We start from the raw sequence: 21,830 nt of genomic DNA, 5'->3' as shown, positions 1-21,830 counted from the left end.
ACAGGATGGGGTGTTATTACTGCTTGGGGGGCACATGGAGGAGGATTATCAATACTTGGGGGGCAGATGGAGGAGGATTATCCATACTTGGGCAAAGGAGGGGAGAATTATGGAATTATAGCTCTTTTGTCTTTTGGGGCACAGGAAGGGGGGTTTACCAATTAAGGACACAGGGTGGACTATTGCTACTTGGGGGCATGGTGTCCTAGTGTATGTGAGAGCATATATAATATTATACTAATGATGAGAGATATGCCACGTTTCTCTTCCTAAATGTTAGTGTTATCCTATAGAATGTCCATTGAAGATATATGTTATTACCAAATATATATCTCTATGGACTAGGAACATATCATCACACCTATGCAGGTCTAGACCTAGAGTCTAGCCTGATAGTTATAAGTAATTAATAGTAATATTATTTACCTGTCCTGTGATTACATTCTAGCGTCTGATCCAAATGTCCATCACTTTCTTTCTTCTAATCGGCATCCTAGGAAAAGTTACAGGTGTGATAATATATTCCTGGAATGGAGATACTAATATATAGATAACACTCTAAGGGCGTCTTTCTATGGCTAAAATATTCTATCGTGTCATTGCTTACACGGTGAGGCCAACCTGACTATTTTATTATAGACATCCTTATTACCTACTTGGGGGCACAGGAGGGGAGGATTATATCTATATTGGGACCACATAAAGCAGGACTATCACTACTCTGGGGGGCAGGAGGGGGATTATCAGTACTTGGGGCACAGGGTGAGATATTATTATTATTTTTGGACACAGGAAGAAAATAACTATTTGAGGGCACATGGTGGGATATTATTGACATTTGTAGACACAGGACAGGGATCTTAACTACTTATAACTATTAAGAGGCACAGGGTGGGGTATTATTAATATTTGTGGACACGGAATGGGGATTACAACTTCTTGGGAGCAGAGGGTGGGATATTTTTAATATTTTTGGGCAATTGGCAGAGATTATAACTACTTAGAGTCACAGGGTGGGATTTTATTAATATATTTGGACAGAAGGTGGTAATTATAACTATTTCGGGGCAAACAGTAGTATATTCTTTATATTTGTGGACACAGGGCAGGGATTATAAGTATTTGGGGGCAAAGAGTGGGATATTATTAATATTTATGGGCACAGGACCGGGTATGTACAAACTTGGAAGCACAGGGTTGGATCTTATTAATATTTATGGACACAGGGCGAGAATTACAGTATATTTACTTAGGGGCACAGAGTGTTGTCTTGTTCATATATGTGGACAAAGGACGGGGATTATAACTTCTTGGGGGTACAGGGTGGCATATTGGTAATATTTTTGTGCAAATGGTGGAGATTATAAATACTTAGATGCGCAGGGGGATATTATTAATATATGTAGACACAGGATTGGGATTATAACAAATTTGGGGGCACATGGTGCAATATTGTTAATATTTGTGGACACTGAAGGGGGATTATAACTATTCTGGGTGGGATAATATTTGTGGACAAAAGACGGGGATTATAACTTCTTGGGGGCAGACGGTAGGAAATTAATTAATATTTGCGAGAAGAGGATGGAGATTATAACTATTTGAGAGCACAATACTGGATATCATTAATATTTGTAGACACAGGGCTGGATTATATCTGTTTAGGTGCCCAAGGTGGGATATTATTGGTAATTGTGGGAAAATGGTGGGGTTATATATACTTGGGGTACATGGTAGGATATTTGTGGGCACAGCATGCAGATTATAACTACTTGGGGGCAAAGGGGTGGAATATTTTTAATATTTATGGGCATAGGACCAGGTATGTGAATACTTGTAGGAACAGAGTGGAATATTATTGATATTTGTGGACACAGGGCGGGGATAATAACTACTTGGGGCACAGGGTGGGATATAAATAATATTTGTGGGCACAGTACAGGATTATTACTATTTTGGGGCACAGTTTTGGATAATATTAATATTTTTGGGCACAGGGTGGGGATTTTAGCTATTTAGGTGGACAAGGTGCGATGATATTGATATTCGCGGGCACAGGGGATTATAACTACTTGGGGCTCAGGGTGCAATATTATTATTTTTGGGCAAAGGATGGGGAATATAACTATTTGGAGGTACAGGGTGGAATAGTAATATTGAACCAAAAATGGAGTTATGACTACTTGGTGATACAGAACGGACTATTGCTACTCAGGTGTATAGTGTCCTGTTGTATGTGAGAGCATATAAAATATTGTACTAATGTGCTGAAAGATATGCGGCAAATATATGCCACGTTTTTCTTCTTAAATGTTTGTGTTATTATATTGAACGTCCATTGAAGATATATGTCATTACAAAACATATATCTCCATGGACCAGGAATATATCATCACACCTATGCAGGTCTAGACCTAGAGTCTAGCCTGATATTTATCAGTAATTAATAATAATATTAATTACCTGTCCTGCGATTGCTTTCCAGCGTCAGATCTGAATGTCCGTCACTTTGCAATTTCTTTCTTCTAATCGGCTACCTAGAAAAAGTCACAGGTGTGATAATATATTCCTGGAATGGAGATCCCCAATATACAGTATAGATAACACTCTAAGGGCGTCCTTTTATGGCCAGAATATTCTATTGTGTCATTGTTTATACAGTGAGGCCACCCTGATTATTTTATTATAGACACCCTTATTACCTACTTGGGGGCACAGGAGGTGAGGATTCTATGTATATTGGGGCCACATAAGGCAGGACTATCACTACTCGGGGGGACAGGAGGGGGATTATCAGTACTTGGGGGGACAGAGTGGGATATTATTATTATCTTTGGATAAAGGAAGAAAATAATAACTAATTGGAGGCACATGGTGGGATATTATTGACATTTGTAGACACAGGACAGGGATTTTAACTACTAATAACTATTTAGAGGCACAGGGTGGGGTAATATTAATATTTGTGGACACAAGATGGGGATTACTACTTCTTGGGAGCAGAGGGTGGGATATTTTTTATATTTTGGGGCAATTGGCAGAGATTATAACTTCTTGGAGACACAGGGTGGGATTTTATTTATATATTTGGACAAAAGGTGGTGATTATATCTATTTCGGGGCAAACAGTAGTAAATTCTTTATATTTGTGGACACAGGGCAGGGATTATAAGTATTTGGGGGCAAAGAGTGGGATATTATTAATATTTATGGGTACAGGACCGGGTATGTAAAAACTTGGAAGCACAGGGTTGGATATTATTAATATTTGTGGTCAAGAATTACAGTATATTTACTTAGGGGCACAGTGTTGTCTTGTTCATATATGTGGACAAAGGACAGAGATTATAACTATTTGGGGGTACAGGGTGGCATATTGGTAATATTTTTCTGCAAATGGGGGATTTTAACAAATTTGGGGGCACATGGTGCAATATTGTTAATATTTGTGGACACTGAAGTGGAATTATAACTATTTTGGGAGGGATAATATTTGTGGATAAAGGACTGGGATTATAACTTCTTGGGGCAGACGGTAGGAAATAAATTAATATTTGTGAGAAGAGAATGGGGATAGCTATTTGAAGGCACAATATTGGATATTATTAATATTTGTAGACACAGGGCGGGATTATATCTGTTTAGGCGCACAAGGTGGAATATTATTGGCAATAGTGGGAAAATGGCGGGGTTATATATACTTGGAACACATGGTGGGATATTAATATTTGTGAGCACAGCATGCAGATTATAACTACTTGGGGGCAAGGGGTAAAATATTTTTTATATTTATGGGCATACGACCAGGTATGTAAATATTTGGAGGCACAGAGTGAGATATTATTCATATTTGTGGGCACAGTATGGGGATTATAACTACTTGGGGGCCTAGGGTGCAATATTATTATTTTTGGGCAAAGGATGGGGAATATAACTATTTGGAGGTACAGGGTGGAATAGTAATATTTCTAAACCAAAAATGGGGTTATGACTACTTGGTGATACAGAGCGGACTATTGCTACTCGGTGGTATAGTTTCCTGTTGTATGTGAGAGTATATAAAATATTATACTAATGTGATGAGAGATATGCGGCAAATATATGCCACGTTTCTCTTCCTAAATGTTTGTGTTATTATATTAAACATCAATGGAAGATATATGTCATTACAAAACATATATCTCCATGGACCAGGAACATATCATCACACCTATGCAGGACTAGACCTAGAGTCTAGCCTGATAGTTATCAGTAATTAATAATAATATTAATTACCTGTCCTTGGATTCCCTTCTTGCGTCTGATCCAAATGTCCGTCACCTTGCAAATTCTTTCTTCTAATTGGCTACCTAGGAAAAGTCACATATGTGATAATATATTCCTGGAATGGAAATACTAACGTTTATTTTACTATACGGGTTATACTGTATGTTAGTTGAGTAGTAAATTGTAATTATAGTTTGCTTAAAGGAAATTCCGTTTGGTTAGACAATACAGTCTGTGTAGTTCCCAGTCCTGATGTTTCTCTTACAATGAGATTATTGCTATTTGATGTACAGCAAGATGATGATGTACAAAGCCCCTTACTCAATAACCCTATAAAACATTTGTGTAATTACATAATATTCATTCTTTCCTGATTTAAATAGAAAAATACATATTAGTGCAAAGTCAATAATAGAGGTGTAGGGGTCGGCACTACTCGACTCTACTTGATGTGCAATTTGTTAATGAGTGGAAAGAATTACATCAGACACACTCGCTAAACCTAATGAAATTGATAATTAAAAGAAATAAAAAAAGAGTATGAATTAGTAACAACAGAACTGCTAAAAACCAAAATCGAATTACGCACAAGACTGCAAGAAAAAGATTTCTCTGCCTTTCAAAAAAGACTAGATGAAAAATTAACAAAATTACAAACAGAAATAAAAGAACAAAAAAAGGACAAGTTTATCCGTGATAAAGTCGACTACATGATAGGACGGGCTTTTGAGAAAAAAGAAGGACGAAGATTCTACAGAGAAAAAAAAGAAAAAAAAAAGAAAAAAAACAGTGATTACTGGACGACTGAGTCGGACACTTCTTCAAACGATGAGAAACAAAATATACAGAAAAATAAAAAAATGGAAGGAAAAAAACCCCAAAAATAAAATGGAAATCGCAACAACATCAAGAGAGTCTGTCCCTTTAGGAAAAGAAAAACCAGACCTGGAAGAAGAAGAGGAAACAAGAAGAACAGGAACAAAACGGAAACAAGTGTGGTGGAAAAAATAGACAATGTGAACACGATCATACAGACTGAACCCTCCTTAGTAGTAAATTTAACCGATCTTGAACTTAGCTGAACTGAGTTTAATATGACGGATTTTCAAATTGACATGTTTAAAAGCATAAGAAAACTAAACCTAAAGAAGTTTTTTTCTTGTAACACTATTCCGAACAGGAAAAAAGAAGAGAAAGAGGGAGACAAGCCAGTTGAGATAGGGTCTTTAGGCTTCTATTTAGCTGGTATAGAAAATGAACAAGATAGACAAGGAGTAACCACGTTATTAGACCTGGCAGACAGTAATGAATTGTATGATGTAAATAATAAGTTAGAGTTTTTTTCAGGAGGAGTCAAAAGCACTTTCTCCCCCCAGGTTAATCAGGGCAGCAATCTAGACCTTTTTTAGCACAAAGTAACTGAACAGGTAAGAGCTCTAATCTACCCACAGGACCCCGAGAATATAACACCACAAGAGAAAAAAGCCCTGGAATGGCTAAAAGAACATAAAGAAATAATATGCAAAAAAGCCGATAAAGGGGGAAACCTAGTAATTATGTGGAGAAAAGACTATGAGGCAGAAGGAAGGCGACAATTAAGCGACACAAACACATATACAAAACTAAAAGAGAACCCCATCCCAAAGGTACAAAGGAAGCTACAAACTCCTCTGCGTATATATGTAGAAAAAAATGTTCTATCCAAAAATATTGCTGAAAAACTACTACCCTCTCATCCTAAGAATGCCGTATGGTACCATGTGCCAAAGCTGCAAAAGGCATAAATCCACCCCCAGGACGTCCCATAGTAGCAGCTATAGATTCCATCACAGAACCACTGTCTCAATACCTGGAGTGGCTATTAAAGCCTCTCCTTAAAGGTGTACCTACACTAGTAAAAGACACTAATGAATTTCTGATGACATTAAGGGACATACAATGGCCAGAGGGAGCTATACTAGGCACCATTAATGTGGAAAGCCTGTATACTCGTATTCCACATCAAAAAGGGTTGGCAGTTATATGGCAATTGCTAGAACAGACAGAAAAAAACAAAGATTTTGTAGATTTTGTTTGTGACGCGCTGCTCTTCATTCAATGACAAATGGTATGTGCAGGGCGAGGGTACAACGATGGGTACGCCGTCGCATGTACCCTCGCCAATCTGTACTTGGCGGTGTTGGAAAGCGAAATTGTCTTTTCTGAAAAAAAACCTTCCTGAAACACATACATTGTCTTTGTAGATTTGTAGATGACGTCTTCGTCATATGGCTGGGTACTGAAACTGATTTTAAATTGTTCATCACATATATGAATAACAATGACATGAATATGGTGTTCACAAGTAAGACTCATAAAACACAAATCGAATTTTTAGATGTGCTTATAAAAGTAGAAGATAACAAAATCAACACTACAAGCTATCGTAAACCCACGGCATCTAACGCCATATTGCACTATTCTAGTTACCATCCCCCGCATACAAAGACTGCCGTACCGTACGGCCAATATCTTCGGCTACGAAGAATAAATAGTTCAGATGACACATACATAGAACAAGCACAAGAACTCACCACACGTCTCCTAGAAAGGGGTTATCCGTTAGAGGTCCTGGAAAAAGCCAATAAAAAAGCATTCAGCAAACAACAGAAAGACTTATTTCTTCCCAAAAAATATCACAAAAAACGTCCCGACGAAAAAACACGGTTTGTCTTTTCATTCAAGTATAGTCCTTTAGCTAATTTTATCCGCAAGGTCATAATGGACAATTGGTGCATTATCCAGCATGACCCTTTGTTCATAAAGGAATACACAGAAAAACCTATGATAACATTTAGACGGACAAAAAACATAAAAGATATAATAGTGCGTAGTGCATACTCCAACAAAGAGAAAAAAACAGGGAATTGGTTAAACGATACATTACAAGGGAACTATAAATGTGGTAACTGTAAGTGGTGCCCCCATTTAGAACAATGTAAAAGTATAAATCTGGGAGGATATACCCATACAATACACGAGATGATATGCTGTAAAACCAAATATGTAGTGTACGCTATTACCTGTCCATGTAAGTTATACTACATAGGTAAAACCATTCGCCCAATGAATAAACGTTTCAGCGAACACATAAGATCCCTGCGTACCAGACAAGGGGCCCCAAGATTAATAGAGCATATCAACGTTAAACATGGAGGCATCACAAGGGACCTTAAATTCATGGGACTACAACGTATCCACTGTAAGAGTGGAAGAGACACCAATAAAGAGTTAATGAAAAGCGAAGCACGTCTAATTATAGCTACGAATGCACAGGGAAAAATGGGTCTAAATGACCGAACAGACCTAAGTATGTTCCTATAACCACATACATAAGATGTATTTATAGTTTTTCTATGTACTTAAATTGTTTTTAATCATACACTGTTACGCCCCCGTCTCGATCACGTGATTCACAGAGCACATATCTAAAGACGTGGACAAAGGGGCGGGATCTGAAGAAGCGCCGAAAATTAGGCGTGAAACGGCTGTTATCATCAGTGGAGGGTGTTTGGCGTCCTCCGCCTGCCTGAACTATGCTGTAAACACACTCGTTGGAAAATAAAGCTACACTCTTTCTGCTAACTGGTGAGTGCATCCAGATTCTTTTTTCCTCTTTTTAAGTAGAAAAATACGTATATAGCTCAGACAAGATGGCTGTCCCCAAAATAATTTATTAAAAATTATATGAAAAAAAAACTAACTATAGTGAGATAATTGGAACAGGTTAGAAAATAAAAACAACATATTTTACTATTCGGCTCAAATCGATCAAAACAAATGTATGTGAATGTCATATAGCAAAATCATGATGTCATCCATAGAGCCTATTGATGGTCTTTATAGCCCCCCCCCCCCATGGCATCCATAAACGGTAAATTATCGGTAATAGTGCATTTGCTATAAAGAAATACCTTTTCATAAAAAGCCTTTTTGGAAACCCCAGTTCCTCCCTGGATGGGGCCCTGCTGCTCCTTTGGATCCTCCCTTGATTGGGCTCCTGGGTGAGGCAAGAGCAACAGAGCCTCGTCCAAGAAGAAACTGAAGGAGCAGCAGAGACCCATTCAGGAAGGGGCTAAAAACTTCAGTTCTTTCCTTGGCCGGGCTCTGCTACTCCCTCAGTTCCCCCTGGATTGGGCTCTGCTTCTCCTTCAGATACTCCTTAGATGCTGCTCCTAGCTGTTCTTCTGCTGCTGCCTCTGTGTAGAATGAGCAGGAGCAGCTGTGTACAGCTATATATGCTGCCAGTGTTGTGTCCTGATTGGTGGAAATTCCATCATGACATCACAAGGCTTTCTGACTGGTGACATATGCACAGTATTATGACATCACAGCCACCTTGCAGCAGTCATGCCTGGGCAAGCCTTCTGTTTGGTGGAAAGTGCAAAACATCATGACATCACTATATGACCTCATGGCGGTTATATTTGGACTGATTATTATTATTATTATTAATAATAATAATAATAATAATAATAATAATAATAATTTATTAGCATTGTGCCATTTTGTTATTGGTGGAAATTCCAGCCATCTTCCTCAGCTTTGCTATTACTATGGGTTATGTTATATATATTTCCTCACAGTGTAAGATCTCTGCTTGCTGTCATGTAATAGGAACCTTTATTGTTTCCTTCTAGTGGATGACATCTGTCCTGGTCATGAGATGGTCACACAGGTGCCTGGCTTGTTACAGGACAGAGCTCTGATAACTGGGCTCCTGGGTGTCCATCTCATAGCCATTCATCATGGATGGGACTCTCTGATATATAATACTATGGGGGATATTTATCAATCAGTTACAGTGGGAAAGTTATTTGTTTGCCATAGCAGCCAATCACAGCTCAGCTTTCATTTTACCAGAGCTCATGAATATTAGAAAGCTGCTCTGTGATTGGTTGCTATGGGCAACACCGGACATTGTTCCCATAAGACGGCTTGTTACATCTTCCCCTGTGTGATTTCTTATCTCATCATTATCAATGAAGGAAAACCTTATACCCAGAGGGTGATGTCCAGACCTAATCCTGCCCCCTGGCTCTGCTGCCCCCTAGTGGTCATGGTTATATATACAGTACATGGTTATGGATGAGTGCAAAGAGTGACAACATGGCGGCTCCCTCCTGAGAGTTACACTTGGACATGTCTGATATCTGATTGCTGTAACTCCAATAAGATTTTCCCATCACAGTCAGTCTGGCTATTACCTCTCTATGTGGTTTATCACAATGGTGCTGCTCTCTTACTGGGACACAGATGGTAACTCTTATGGGTGGATGGAAGATTTGCAGTGGTAAGTATAGCACAATCTGCTACTAGTAATGGTGTCACTGCCATCCATCAGCCATGATGCTAGTGGGAATAGACTCTTCTCACAGCTGACACTTTGCTACAATATAAATGACACATCCCACCGCAGGCAGATACATTGTAGTAAAGCTCCAGGAGAGGGGAGAGATCTGTGCTGATACTGATGTAGTTAGAATAGAGGGGCCCCAGAGCAAAGACTAAACTGGGCCCCTGGATTATGGCATCTGCATTTGTTTTCCCCTGACCCTTCTGCTAGAAAGGAGAAGAGAAAGCAGGTTCTTACCACCAAATACTGACCGCACATCCCTGTGTCCCTCAAAGTAATCAAACTAATTGTAGTCAATGCTCTGTAACCTAAAATATTAAATTATCCTAAACTTTCTGCATATGAATAGAAATCTATGGGTACAGTGTCACCTACTGACTGATTATAGGTACTGCAGGTCAATAGCAGCACTGTAAATCCTATAGAGACAGGGGTATTATGTATCATATTTTATAACATCTGCAGTGGATGCAGTATGGGTGACCGCAGCCTTATGGTCACCTTAGATATAGGGTTCTTTTTCCAGTAGAGCTAGATAATCCTAAGGCAGCTACTACAGCTCCTACAGAACATTAAAGATTTTATGTATAGGAGAGACTATATACAGTACAGCTTCTCAAGGAACATGGTTGGAGTGATCTTCTTTCTAGATGAATTCCAAATGAGTAAAAGAAAGGTATCCTCTTAAAGGGATTATACGGTTCTTTAACCCCCTCAGAATCGGTCACGATAGTGCCATAAGGACCAGAGCGATTTTTGAAGTCTGACCTGTCTCACTTGATGTGGTTAGACCTCTGTGATGCTATAACTTATCTATGCAATTGAGACTGTTTTCTCATGACATATTGTACTTTAGGACAGTGGTCAATTTTGGCCGATATATGTAAAATATTTTATGGGCTAGAGTACCCCTTTAAGGCTTCCCTCAAATACCAATTTTGCACTGCGTATTTTAGGGTTGAAAACCCCCTATAAAGAACACCTCAAAAATTACTAACCGTTTTGGCAAATTTTTATGCCAATTTTTCTTAAATTCGGTGTGATCTCAGATTTTCTATTGAAAAACTGGAGACAGAAGGCTGAAAGGCCCTGTCTGTGAAAGAGAGGAAATCATGAGCGGTCCATGAAAGATTATAGCATAAGGAGTAGTCAGTAAGAGGTGTGAGTTTAGGGAACTGTCTATAAAGAGGGCAAAACAAATTAATTGTATGTGGCTTTGTTCATGCAACGTTTTTTCAGCTCTGTTCAAAAAGATGTCCATTTTTTTGAGTCTAAAATAACGGACATCATTTACCTGTCTGACCTCCCCTTAGTGCAATGACGCTGCTGGTACATTACTCTAGTTTGGGGTAACTAACTGGCCTCTGAAAAGTCGATTGAATTTAATATTACAAACAGAGAATGAACGGTGACAAAAGAAAAACTAATGTTTGTGAACAACTAATAAAAACATCTGCTGTTTGCAGAAGACGTCCGAAAATACTGATCATGTTTATTATTTTTATGTCCGCAGTAAAAAGGTCCATTATTTAATACATTGTGTGCATTGGACATCCGTCTTTCCATTGACTTCAATGCTTGCAATTGAGACTGTTTTCTCATGACATATTGTACTTTAGGGCAGTGGTCAATTTTGGCCGATATATGTATAATTTTTATTTTCTTGCAAAATTGCTAATTTTTCAGGAAAAAATGACTAAATTAGCATTTTTATCATTTTACATTCTCTGCGGTCTCCGTGTGGCTTTTATCATGGGATTTTTTTCCCCTACATTTATTATTGCATTGGAGCTATGGGGATTATATGAGCTAATGAGCGGGACTGGAGCCAGGAGCCTCACTGCAGCCGTGCCGCCGAGCAGGTACTTTATGCTCTCGGCGGCGGGCTGCAGGATGCGGCCAGGGATGCGGGCTGCTGGATGCGGCGGGGGATGGGGGGATGCGGCCGGAGATGGGATCCGCTGTGGATCCGGTAGGTGTGAAGGCACCCTAAAGATATATGTCATTACAAACCAAATATCTCCATGGATCAGGAAAATATCATCACACCTAAGCAGGTCTAGGCCTAGAGTCCAGCCTGATAGTTATCAGTAATTAATAATAATATTAATTACCTGTCCTGCGATTCCTTTGTTGCGGCTGACCAGAATGTCCGTCACTTTGCAATTTCTTTCTTCTAATCGGCATCCTAGGAAAAGTCACAGGTGTGATAATATATTCCTGGAATGGAGATCCCAATATATAGATAACTCTCTAAGGGCGTCTTTCTATGACCAAAATATTCTATCGTGTTATTGCTTATACAGTGGGGCCACCCTGACTATTTTATTATAGACAATTTATTACCTACCTGGGGGCACGGGAGGTGGATTATATTTACATTGGGGCCACATGAGGTGGGATTATAAATAGTCAGGGGGACAGGGGGGGATTATCGGTACTTGGGGGCACAGGGTACGATATTATTGACATTTGTAGACAGGACAGGGATTATAACTACTTGGGGGCACATGGTGGGATAGTACAATTTGAGGACGGAGGACAGGGACTATTACTACTTGGGGGCATACTGTAGGTTAGGATGATATTAATATTTGTGGACACAGGGTGGGGATTATATTTACTGGGGGCACAGAGTAGGATATTCTTAATAATTGTGGGCTCCGGACAGGGATAATAACTACTTCGGGGCACAGGGTGGGATATTAATATTTGTGGGAACAGGATGGAGATTATAACTACTTGAGGGCAAAGGGTGGAATATTCCACATAGTTTTGGATATTATAATTATTATTTTTGGATACAGGGCAGGGATCATAACTATTTAGAGCACAGGGTAGGTCTATTATTCATAATTGGGGACACAGGATAGGAAATTATAACTACATTGGATTACAGGGTAGGATAATATTAATATTTGTGGACATGGGATGGGGATTACAACTTCTTGGGAGCAAAGGGTGGGATATTTTTAATATTTTTGGGCAATTGGCAGAGATTATAACTACTTGGAGTCACAGGGTGGGATTTTATTAATATATTTGGACAGAAGGTGGTGATTATAACTATTTCGGGGCAAACAGTAGTATATTCTTTATATTTGTGGACACAGGGCAGGGATTTTTGGGATTTGGGGGCAAAGAGTGGGATATTATTAATATTTATGGGCAGAGGACCGGGTATGTAAAAACTTGGAAGAACACGGTTGGATATTATTAATATTTGTGGACGAGGATTACAGTATATTTACTTAGGGGCACAGAGTGTTGTCTTGTTCATATATGTGGACAAAGGACGGGGATTATAACTACTTGGGGGTACAGGGTGGCATATTGGTAACATTTTTGTGCAAATGGTGGAGATTATAAATACTTAGATGCACAGGGGGGATATTATTAATATATGTAGACACAAGATTTGGATTATAACAAATATGGGGGCACATGGTGCAATATTGTTAATATTTGTGGACACTGAAGGGGGATTATAACTATTTTTGGTGGGATAATATTTGTGAATAAAGGACGGGGATTATAACATCTTGGGGGCAGACGGTAGGAAATTAATTAATATTTGTGAGAAGAGGATGGAGATTATAACTATTTGAGGGCACAATACTGGATATCATTAATATTTGTAGACACAGGGAGGGATTATATCTGTTTAGGCACACAAAGTGGGATATTATTGGTAATTGTGGGAAAATGTCGGGGTTATGTATACTTGAAGCACATGGTGGGATATTAATATTTGTGGGCACAGCATGCAGATTATAACTACTTGGGGGCAAAGGGGGGAATATTTTTAATATTTATGGGCATAGGAACAGGTATGTAAATACTTGGAGGCACAGAGTGGGATATTATTGATATTTGTGGGCACAGTATGGGGATTGTAAACACTTGGGGGCACAGGGTGGGATATAATTAATATTTGTGGGCACAGTATGGGACTATTACTATTTTGGGGTACAGTTTTGGATAATGTTAATATTTTTGGGCACAGGGTGGGGACTGTAAATACTTGGGGCACAGGGTAGGGATTATAACTACTTGGGGCACAGGGTGCAATATTATTATTTTTGGGCAAAGGATGGGAAATATAACTATTTTGAGGTACAGGGTGGGATAGTAATATCTATGAACCAAAATGGGGTTATGACTACTTGGTGATACAGAGTGGACTATTGCTACTCGGAGTATAGTGTCCTGTTATATGTGAGAGTATATAAAATATTATACTAATGTGATGAGGGATATGTGGCAAAGATATGCCACGTTTCTCTTCCTAAATGTTTGTGTTATTTTATAGAATGTCCATTGAAGATATATGTCATTACAAAACATATATCTCCATGGATCAGGAACATATCATCACACCTATGCAGCTCTAGACCTAGAGTCTAGCCTGATAGTTATCAGTAAATAATAATAATATTAATTACCTGTCCTGCGATTATCTTCTTGCGTTTGATCTGAATGTCCGTCACTTTGCGATTTCTTTCTTCTAATCGGCTACCTAGGAAAAGTCACAGGTGTGATAATATATTCCTGGAATGGAGATCCAAATATATAGATAACACTCTAAGGGCGTCTTTCTATGGCCAGAATATTCTATTGTTTTATTGCTTATTCAGTGAGACCGCACAGACTTTTTTTTATTATAGACCCCCTTATCACCTACTTGGGCCCACAGGAAGTGAGGATTCTATCTACATTGGGGCCACATGAGGCAGGATTATTACTACTCGGGGGGACAGGAGGGGGATTAACAGTACTTGGGGGCACAGGGTGGGATATTATTGTTATTTGTGGACACAGGAAGAGAATAATAACTAATAGGGCATGTGGTGGGATATTATAGACATTTGTAGACACAGGGCAGGGACCATAACTATTTAGGGGTACAGAGTGCAATAATAGTATTTGTGGGCGCAGGATGGGGATAATAACTACATGGGGTAACAGGGTGGGATATTTTTAATATTTTAAACATAGGATGGGGATTATTTATACTTGGAGGCACAGAGTGGGATATTATTAATATTTATAGACACAGAACGGGGATTATAACTACTTGGGGGGCAAAAAATTGGATAATATTTAGGGCACAGGAACAAGTTTGTAAAACGCGGAGGCAGAGGGCAGGATATTATTATTATTATTTATGGAGACAGGGCAGGGATTATAACTACTTGGTGGGCACAGGGTGGGATATAATTAATATTTGTGGATGGAGTACAGGGAATTTAAGTATTTTGTGGCACATTTTAGGATATTAATAATATATTTTGGCACAGGATAGGGATTATAACTATTTGGGGGGTACAGGGAGGGACATTTTTAATATTTGTAGACACAGAACTGGAATTATTACTATTTGGAGGCAAAGGGTGGGATATTAATATTTGTGGGCACAGGATGGGGATCATAATAAGTTGGGGGCACAGTGTGGAATATTAATATTTATGAACAGAAAATAAAGTAATGACAACCTGGGAACACACAGTGGACTATTACTACTTGGGGGCATAGTATCCTAGTGTATGTGACAGCATATATAATATAATACCAATGTGATAAGAGATATGCAGCAAAGATATGCCACGTTTCTCATACTAAATGTTAGTGTTATCATATTGAACGTCCAATGAAGATATATGTCATTACAAAACATATATCTCCATGGACCATGAACATATCATCACACCTATGCAGGTCTAGACCTAGAGTCTAGCCTGATAGTTATTAGTAATTAATAATAATATTAATTACCTGTCCTGCGATTCCCTTCTCACGTCTGATCCGAATGTCCGTCACTTTGAAATTTCTTTCCTCTAATCGGCTACCTAGGAAAAGTCACAGGTGTGATAATATATACCTGGAATGGAGATCCCAATATATAGCTAACACTCTATGGCCATGTTCACACAACGTCTTTTCATCTCCGTTTAAAATGACTTCCGTCATTTTGAGTTTAAAATAACGGACGTTATTTAGCAGTCTGACCTCCCCTTAGTGCAATGACGGGTGCTTGTACATTATTCTAGTTTGGGCTACTAATTGGACTTTGGATGTGGCTTAATTGAAAAGTCCATTGAATTTAATAGTAAAAACGGAGACAAAAGGAAAACTGTGTGTGAACTACAAATAAAAAACGTCCGCTGTTTGCAAAAGACGCCCGAAAATAATAATCATGTTCATTATTTTGACGCCCGCGGCAAAAACGTCGGTTATTTAATACGCTGTGTGCATTGGACGTCCGTCTTCCCATTGACTTCAATGCATTGCATTGCAGTTAGTTAAATCTCGGCAAAAACAGGCGTTATTTTAAATATGAAAATCGGACACCTTTTTAATATTTTTGACGTTGTGTGAACATAGCCTATCTATCTCTCTAGAATATTCTATCGTGTCATTGCTTATACAGTGAGGTGACCCTGACTATTTTATTATAGACATCCTTATTACCTACGTGGGGGCACAGGAGGTGAGGATTATATCTACATTGGGGCCACATGAGGCAGGACTATCACTTTTCAGAGGAAGAGACATGGTGGGATATTATTGACATTTGTAGATACAGTACAGGGATCTTAACTACTAATAACTATTTAGAGGCACAGGGTGGGGTAATATTAATATTTGTGGACACGGGATGGGGATTACAACTTCTTGGGAGCAGAGGGTGGGATATTTTTAATATTTTTGGGCAATTGGCAGAGATTATAACTACTTGGAGTCACAGGGTGGGATTTTATTAAAAAATTTGAACAGAAGGTGGTGATTATATCTATTTCGGGGCAAACAGTAGCACATTCTTTATATTTGTGGACACGGCAGGGATTATAAGTATTTTGGGGCAAAGAGTGAGATATTATTAATAATTTATGGGCACAGGACCGGGAATGTACAAACTTGGAAGCACGGCGTTGGATATTATTAATATTTGTGGACACAGGGCAAGAATTACAGTATATTTACTTAGGGGCACAGAGTGCTGTCTTGTTCATATATGTGGACAAAGGACGGGGATTATAACTACTTGGAGCACAGGGTGGCATATTGGTAATATTTTGGTGCAAATGGTGGAGATTATAAATACTTAGATGCACTGGGGGATATTATTAATATATGTAGACACAGGATTGGGATTATAACAAATTTGGGGGCACATGGTGCACTATTGTTAATATTTATGGGCACTGAAGGGGGATTATAACTATTTTGGGTGGGATGATATTTGTGGACAAAGGACGGGGATTATAACTTCTTGGGTAGGAAATTATTAATATTTGTGTGAAGAGGATGGAGATTATAACTATTTGAGGGCGGTATTATATCTGTTTAGGAGCACAAGGTGGGATATTATTGGTAATTGTGGGAAAATGGCGGGGTTATATATACTTGGGGCACATGGTGGGATATTAATATTTGTGGGCACAGCATGCAGATTATACCTACTTGGGGGACAAAGGGGGGAATATTTGTTAATATATATGGGCATAGGAACAGGTATGTAAATACTTGGAGGCACAGAGTGGGATATTATTGATATTTGTGGACTAAGGAAAGGGATTTTAACTACCTGGGGGCATAGGTTGGGATAATTTTAATATTTGTGGGCACAGGATAAAGACTATGGGGGCATTTATTAAGTCCGGCGTTTTTTACGCCGGACTTAAAAATGCCCCTGCAGCTCCGGCGCTACGGAGATTTATGTAGAGGCGGACTGCCTCTACATAAATCCCGTGCGCGCCGGTGCGCACCGCCGAAAACCTACGCCAGCTGAGGACTGGAGTAGGTTTTCGGCGTATATTTAGGCGGAACGGATGGTAAATCGCGCGGACTCTAAATCTGCGTCCTCCGTTCCGCCCACTACACGCCCCCTTTCCGCCCCCACTGGCGTACTCGGCGGAAAGTGCCGATTTGCGAATATTTTATTCGCAAATCGGCCATTTGCATATAAAATAATACGCAAATCGGCACTTTCCGCCGAAAATCATCCGTTCGCAGGATGATACATGTGGCCCTATGACTATTTGATTGCACAGTATTGGATATTAATATTTGTGGTCACAGAAAGGGGATTATAAATATTTGTGGCATAAAGTGGGATATAAAAACTTGGGGACAGGGTGGGATATTAATATTTGTGTTCACAGGATGGAGATTATAACTATTTGGGGGGGCAAAGGGTGGAATATTCAAATTTTTGGATATTATCATTATTATTTGTGGATACAGGACAGGTATAACTATTTGGGGGCACAGTTTGGATATAATTAATATTTGTGGACATAGGAAAAGAATAATAACTATTTGAGGGTACAGGGCAGATTTTTAATATTTGTTGACACTGGGCGGAGATTATAACTATTTGGGGAGTACATTTTTGGATATTATTATTTTTGGGCACAGGGAAGAAATTATAATTATTAAAGGGCAGAGGGTGGGATATTATTTATAGTTGGGAGTTATAGCTACATAACTATATAACTATATAACTATACCTAGGATGGGGATTATAACTACATAGGGTCACAAGGTGGGATATTATTAATATTTTCAGGCACAGGAAAGAGATTATAACTTCCTGGGGGAACAGGGTAGAATATTTTTGGCAAATGGCAGAGATTATAACTACTTGGGTCACAGGGTGGGATGTTATTAATATTTGTGGACACAGGGTAGGGATTAACTACTTGGAGGCACAGGAAAAGATATTGATAATATTTACGGGCAAATGGCAGTGAATATAACGACTTGGGGGCAAAGGGTGGGATATTATTGATATTTATAGACATAGAAGGGGGAGTATAACTACTTGGAGGCCCAGAGTAAGATCTTATTAATATTTGTGGCCACAGGACTGGGATTATAACTATTTTGGGGCAAACAGTGGGATATTCTTAAAATATGTGGATACAGGGCAGGGATTATAAATATTTGCGGGGGTACAGGGTGGGATATTAATATTTGTGGACTAACAACAAGGATTATAACTACTTGGGGGCAAAGGTTGGAAAATTGTTCATATTTTTAGACATAGAAAGGAGATTATAACTATTTAGGACACAAATTAGGATGATTTTAATAAATTTTTGTGGACACAGGACGGGGATCATAACTACTTGGGGGCACAGAATATTGTATTGGTAAATTTTTGGGGAAAATGGTGGAGATTGCGTGGAGTCACAGGGGGGATATTATTAATATTTTCTGGCTCAGAAGGGGGATTTTAACTAGTTGGGGGCACAAGGTGGGATAATAATACTTGTGGGCAAAGAATACAGATTATAACTATTTTAGGGCAAAGGGTTGTTATTCTTAATATTTATAGGCACAGGAACGGGTATGTATATACTCAGAGGCACAGGGTGGAATATTATTAAGATTTGTAGACACATGGCAGGGATTATATTTACTTGGGGGCACAGAATGGGATATTAATATTTATGGACATAAAATAGAGATCATGAATTCTTAGGGGCATTTTGTCCTAGTGTATGTGAGAGCATATATAATATACTAACGTGATCAGAGCTATGCGGCAAATATATGCCACGACTCTCTTCCTTTAGTTTTATCATATTGAACGTCCATTGAAGATATATGTCATTACAAAACATATATCTCTATGGACCAGGAACATATCATCACACCTATGCAGGTCTAGACCTAGAGTCTAGCCTGATAGTTATCAATATCAATAATAATATTAATTACCTGTCCTGCGATTGCTTTCTTGCGTCTGATCTGAATGTCCGTCACCTGGCAATTTCTTTCTTCTAATCGGCTACCTAGGAAAAGTCATAGGTGTAATAATATATTCCTGGAATGGAGATCCCAATATATAGATAACACACTTAGGGCGTCTTTCTATGGCTAAAATATTCTATCGTATCATTGCTTACATGGTGAGGCGACCCAGACTATTTTATTATAGACAATTTCTTACCTACTTTGGGGCACGGGAGATGGGGATTATATCTACACAGGGTGGGATATTTTTTAATATTTTTGGATTATTTGGGGGATATTCTAACACCCGTATCACCTACTTGGGGGCACATAAAAGAGGACTATCAATAGTCGGGGGGACAGGAGTGGGATTATAACTACTTGGGGGCACATGATGAGATATTATTGACATTTGTAAGCACAGGACGGGGATTATAACTGCCAATTGGCAGATGGGCAAATGGCAGAGAATATAACGACTTGGGGCACAGGGTGGAATATTAATATTTGTGGGCACAGGGCGAGGATTATATCTATTTAGGCGCACAAGTTGGGATATTATTGATATTTGTGGGCACAGGGCGGGGATTATAAATACGTGGGGCACAGGGTAGCATATTAACATTTGTGAGCACAGGTATTGTTAACATTTTTGAGTAAAAGGCAGAGATTATAACTAGAGGGACAGGGGGTATATTAATATATTTGGGCACTAGAGGGGGATTATAACTACTTGAGGCACAGGGTGGGATATTATTATTTTTAGGCACAGGATGGGGATTATGACTACTTGGGGGCACAGAGCAGACTATCACTACTTGGGGGCATAGTGTCCTAGTGGATGTGAGAGCACATATACTAATGTGATCAGAGATATGCGGCAAAGATATGCCACAATATAACTACTTAGGGCACAGGGTAGGATTCTATTAATATTAGTGGACAAAGGACAGGGATTAACTACTTGGGGGCTCAGGGTGGGAAATTAATATTTAGGGGCACAGGTCGGGGGTTATACCTACTTGGGGGCACAAGTTGGAATGACATTAATATTTGTGGACCAAGGACGGGGATTATGACTTTTTTGTGGCACAGGATGGAGATTAAATCTATTAAGTCGCATAAAGTGGGATGATATTAGTGATAATTGTGGAAAAGAGGCGAGGATTATAAATCCTTGGGGCAAATGTTGGGATATTAATATGGATATTATAATTACTTAGGGGCACAGGGTAGAATATTCTTAATATTTACGGGCACAGGACTGGGTATATAAATACTTGAAGGCACAGGGTGGGATATAAGTAATATTTTTGGGCACAGGGCAGGGATTATAATTATTTAGGGGCACAGGGTAAAATTTTAATATTTAAAATCTGTCGCTTTTTGCACTTGTGTTTATCCTCACTCACCTGTGTGCTGATCAGCACGAACAATATGTGTTTTTAATACTTCAATAAAGACAGAAGAGAAGACTGGGGGAGTGCTGCTGCTCTATTTATTCTGTATCTGCTGAAGAACTGTGCTGGATTCTATCTCGACTTGCTGAGCACAGCCGTGTATCTCTATATTGGAGCTCCATCCTCCATAAGGCTATGTGCACACTGCGTATCGGACCAGCCCTTTCGTGACCCGGCCAGGTCACAGAACGGCCGGTCTCTGCCCGGATCATCCTGGATGATCTTTCCGGCCGCAGAGCTCTGATGCGGGCGCATCAGCGTGCACCCGCATCAGAGCTTCCCCCTGCACACAATGAAGCGAGCGTCCGGAGCCGCTGGCTTCATTGTGTGAACTGACAGGGTTTCCTACGGCCGCAATTCACTTAATTGCGGCCGCAGAAAACTGACATGTCAGTTATTTGCGGCCCCGTGCAGGATCCCGGCCGGAACATATACGATGTGTATACTCTCCAGCCGCGATCCCATAGCTGAATAGGCTATTTTCACAGGCACATAAAGCCGATGGCAACAACGGCCGTACTTTTACGTTGTGTGAACATAGCTTTAAAGTGTATGACTAGATATTCAGTTGCCGTATACTGTGTATAAGGTGGTGCCGGTCTCTGCATCTCTTGTGTATGGATGTGTAATATTATATTGTGATCATAGATATGCAGCAAAGATATGCCACGTTTCTATTCCGAAATGTTAGTGTTATCATATTGAACGTCCATTGAAGATATATGTCATTACAAAGCATATATCTCCATGAACCAGGAACATATCATCACACCTATGCAGGTCTAGACCTAGAGTCTAGCCTGATAGTTATCAGTAATTAATAATAATATTAATTACCTGTCCTGCGATTGCTTTCTTGCGTCTGATCTGAATATCCTTCACTTTGCGATTTCTTTCTTCTAATCGGCTACCTAGGAAAAGTCACAGGTGTGATAATATATTCCTGGAATGGAGATTCCAATATA

General features: G+C 39.3%; 1 protein-coding gene across 2 annotated transcripts in view; it reads left to right on the top strand.

Annotated features, from left to right (window-relative positions):
• SLC13A3 (solute carrier family 13 member 3) overlaps positions 1 to 21,830 on the top strand; it is a 458,185-nt gene that overhangs the window by 11,555 nt on the left and 424,800 nt on the right. For both annotated transcript variants that reach the window (XM_069952524.1, XM_069952518.1), the window contains exon 2: positions 7,725 to 7,893. The gene's annotated coding sequence lies outside the window, so the exon portion shown is untranslated. The remainder of the gene's footprint in view (positions 1 to 7,724; positions 7,894 to 21,830) is intronic.

The sequence above is a fragment of the Dendropsophus ebraccatus genome, chromosome 14 (genome assembly GCF_027789765.1).
Source record: "Dendropsophus ebraccatus isolate aDenEbr1 chromosome 14, aDenEbr1.pat, whole genome shotgun sequence".
NCBI lineage: Eukaryota > Metazoa > Chordata > Amphibia > Anura > Hylidae > Dendropsophus > Dendropsophus ebraccatus.
Note: the sequence above shows the minus strand (reverse complement) of the source record. Positions and strands in the feature narration are given on the sequence as shown.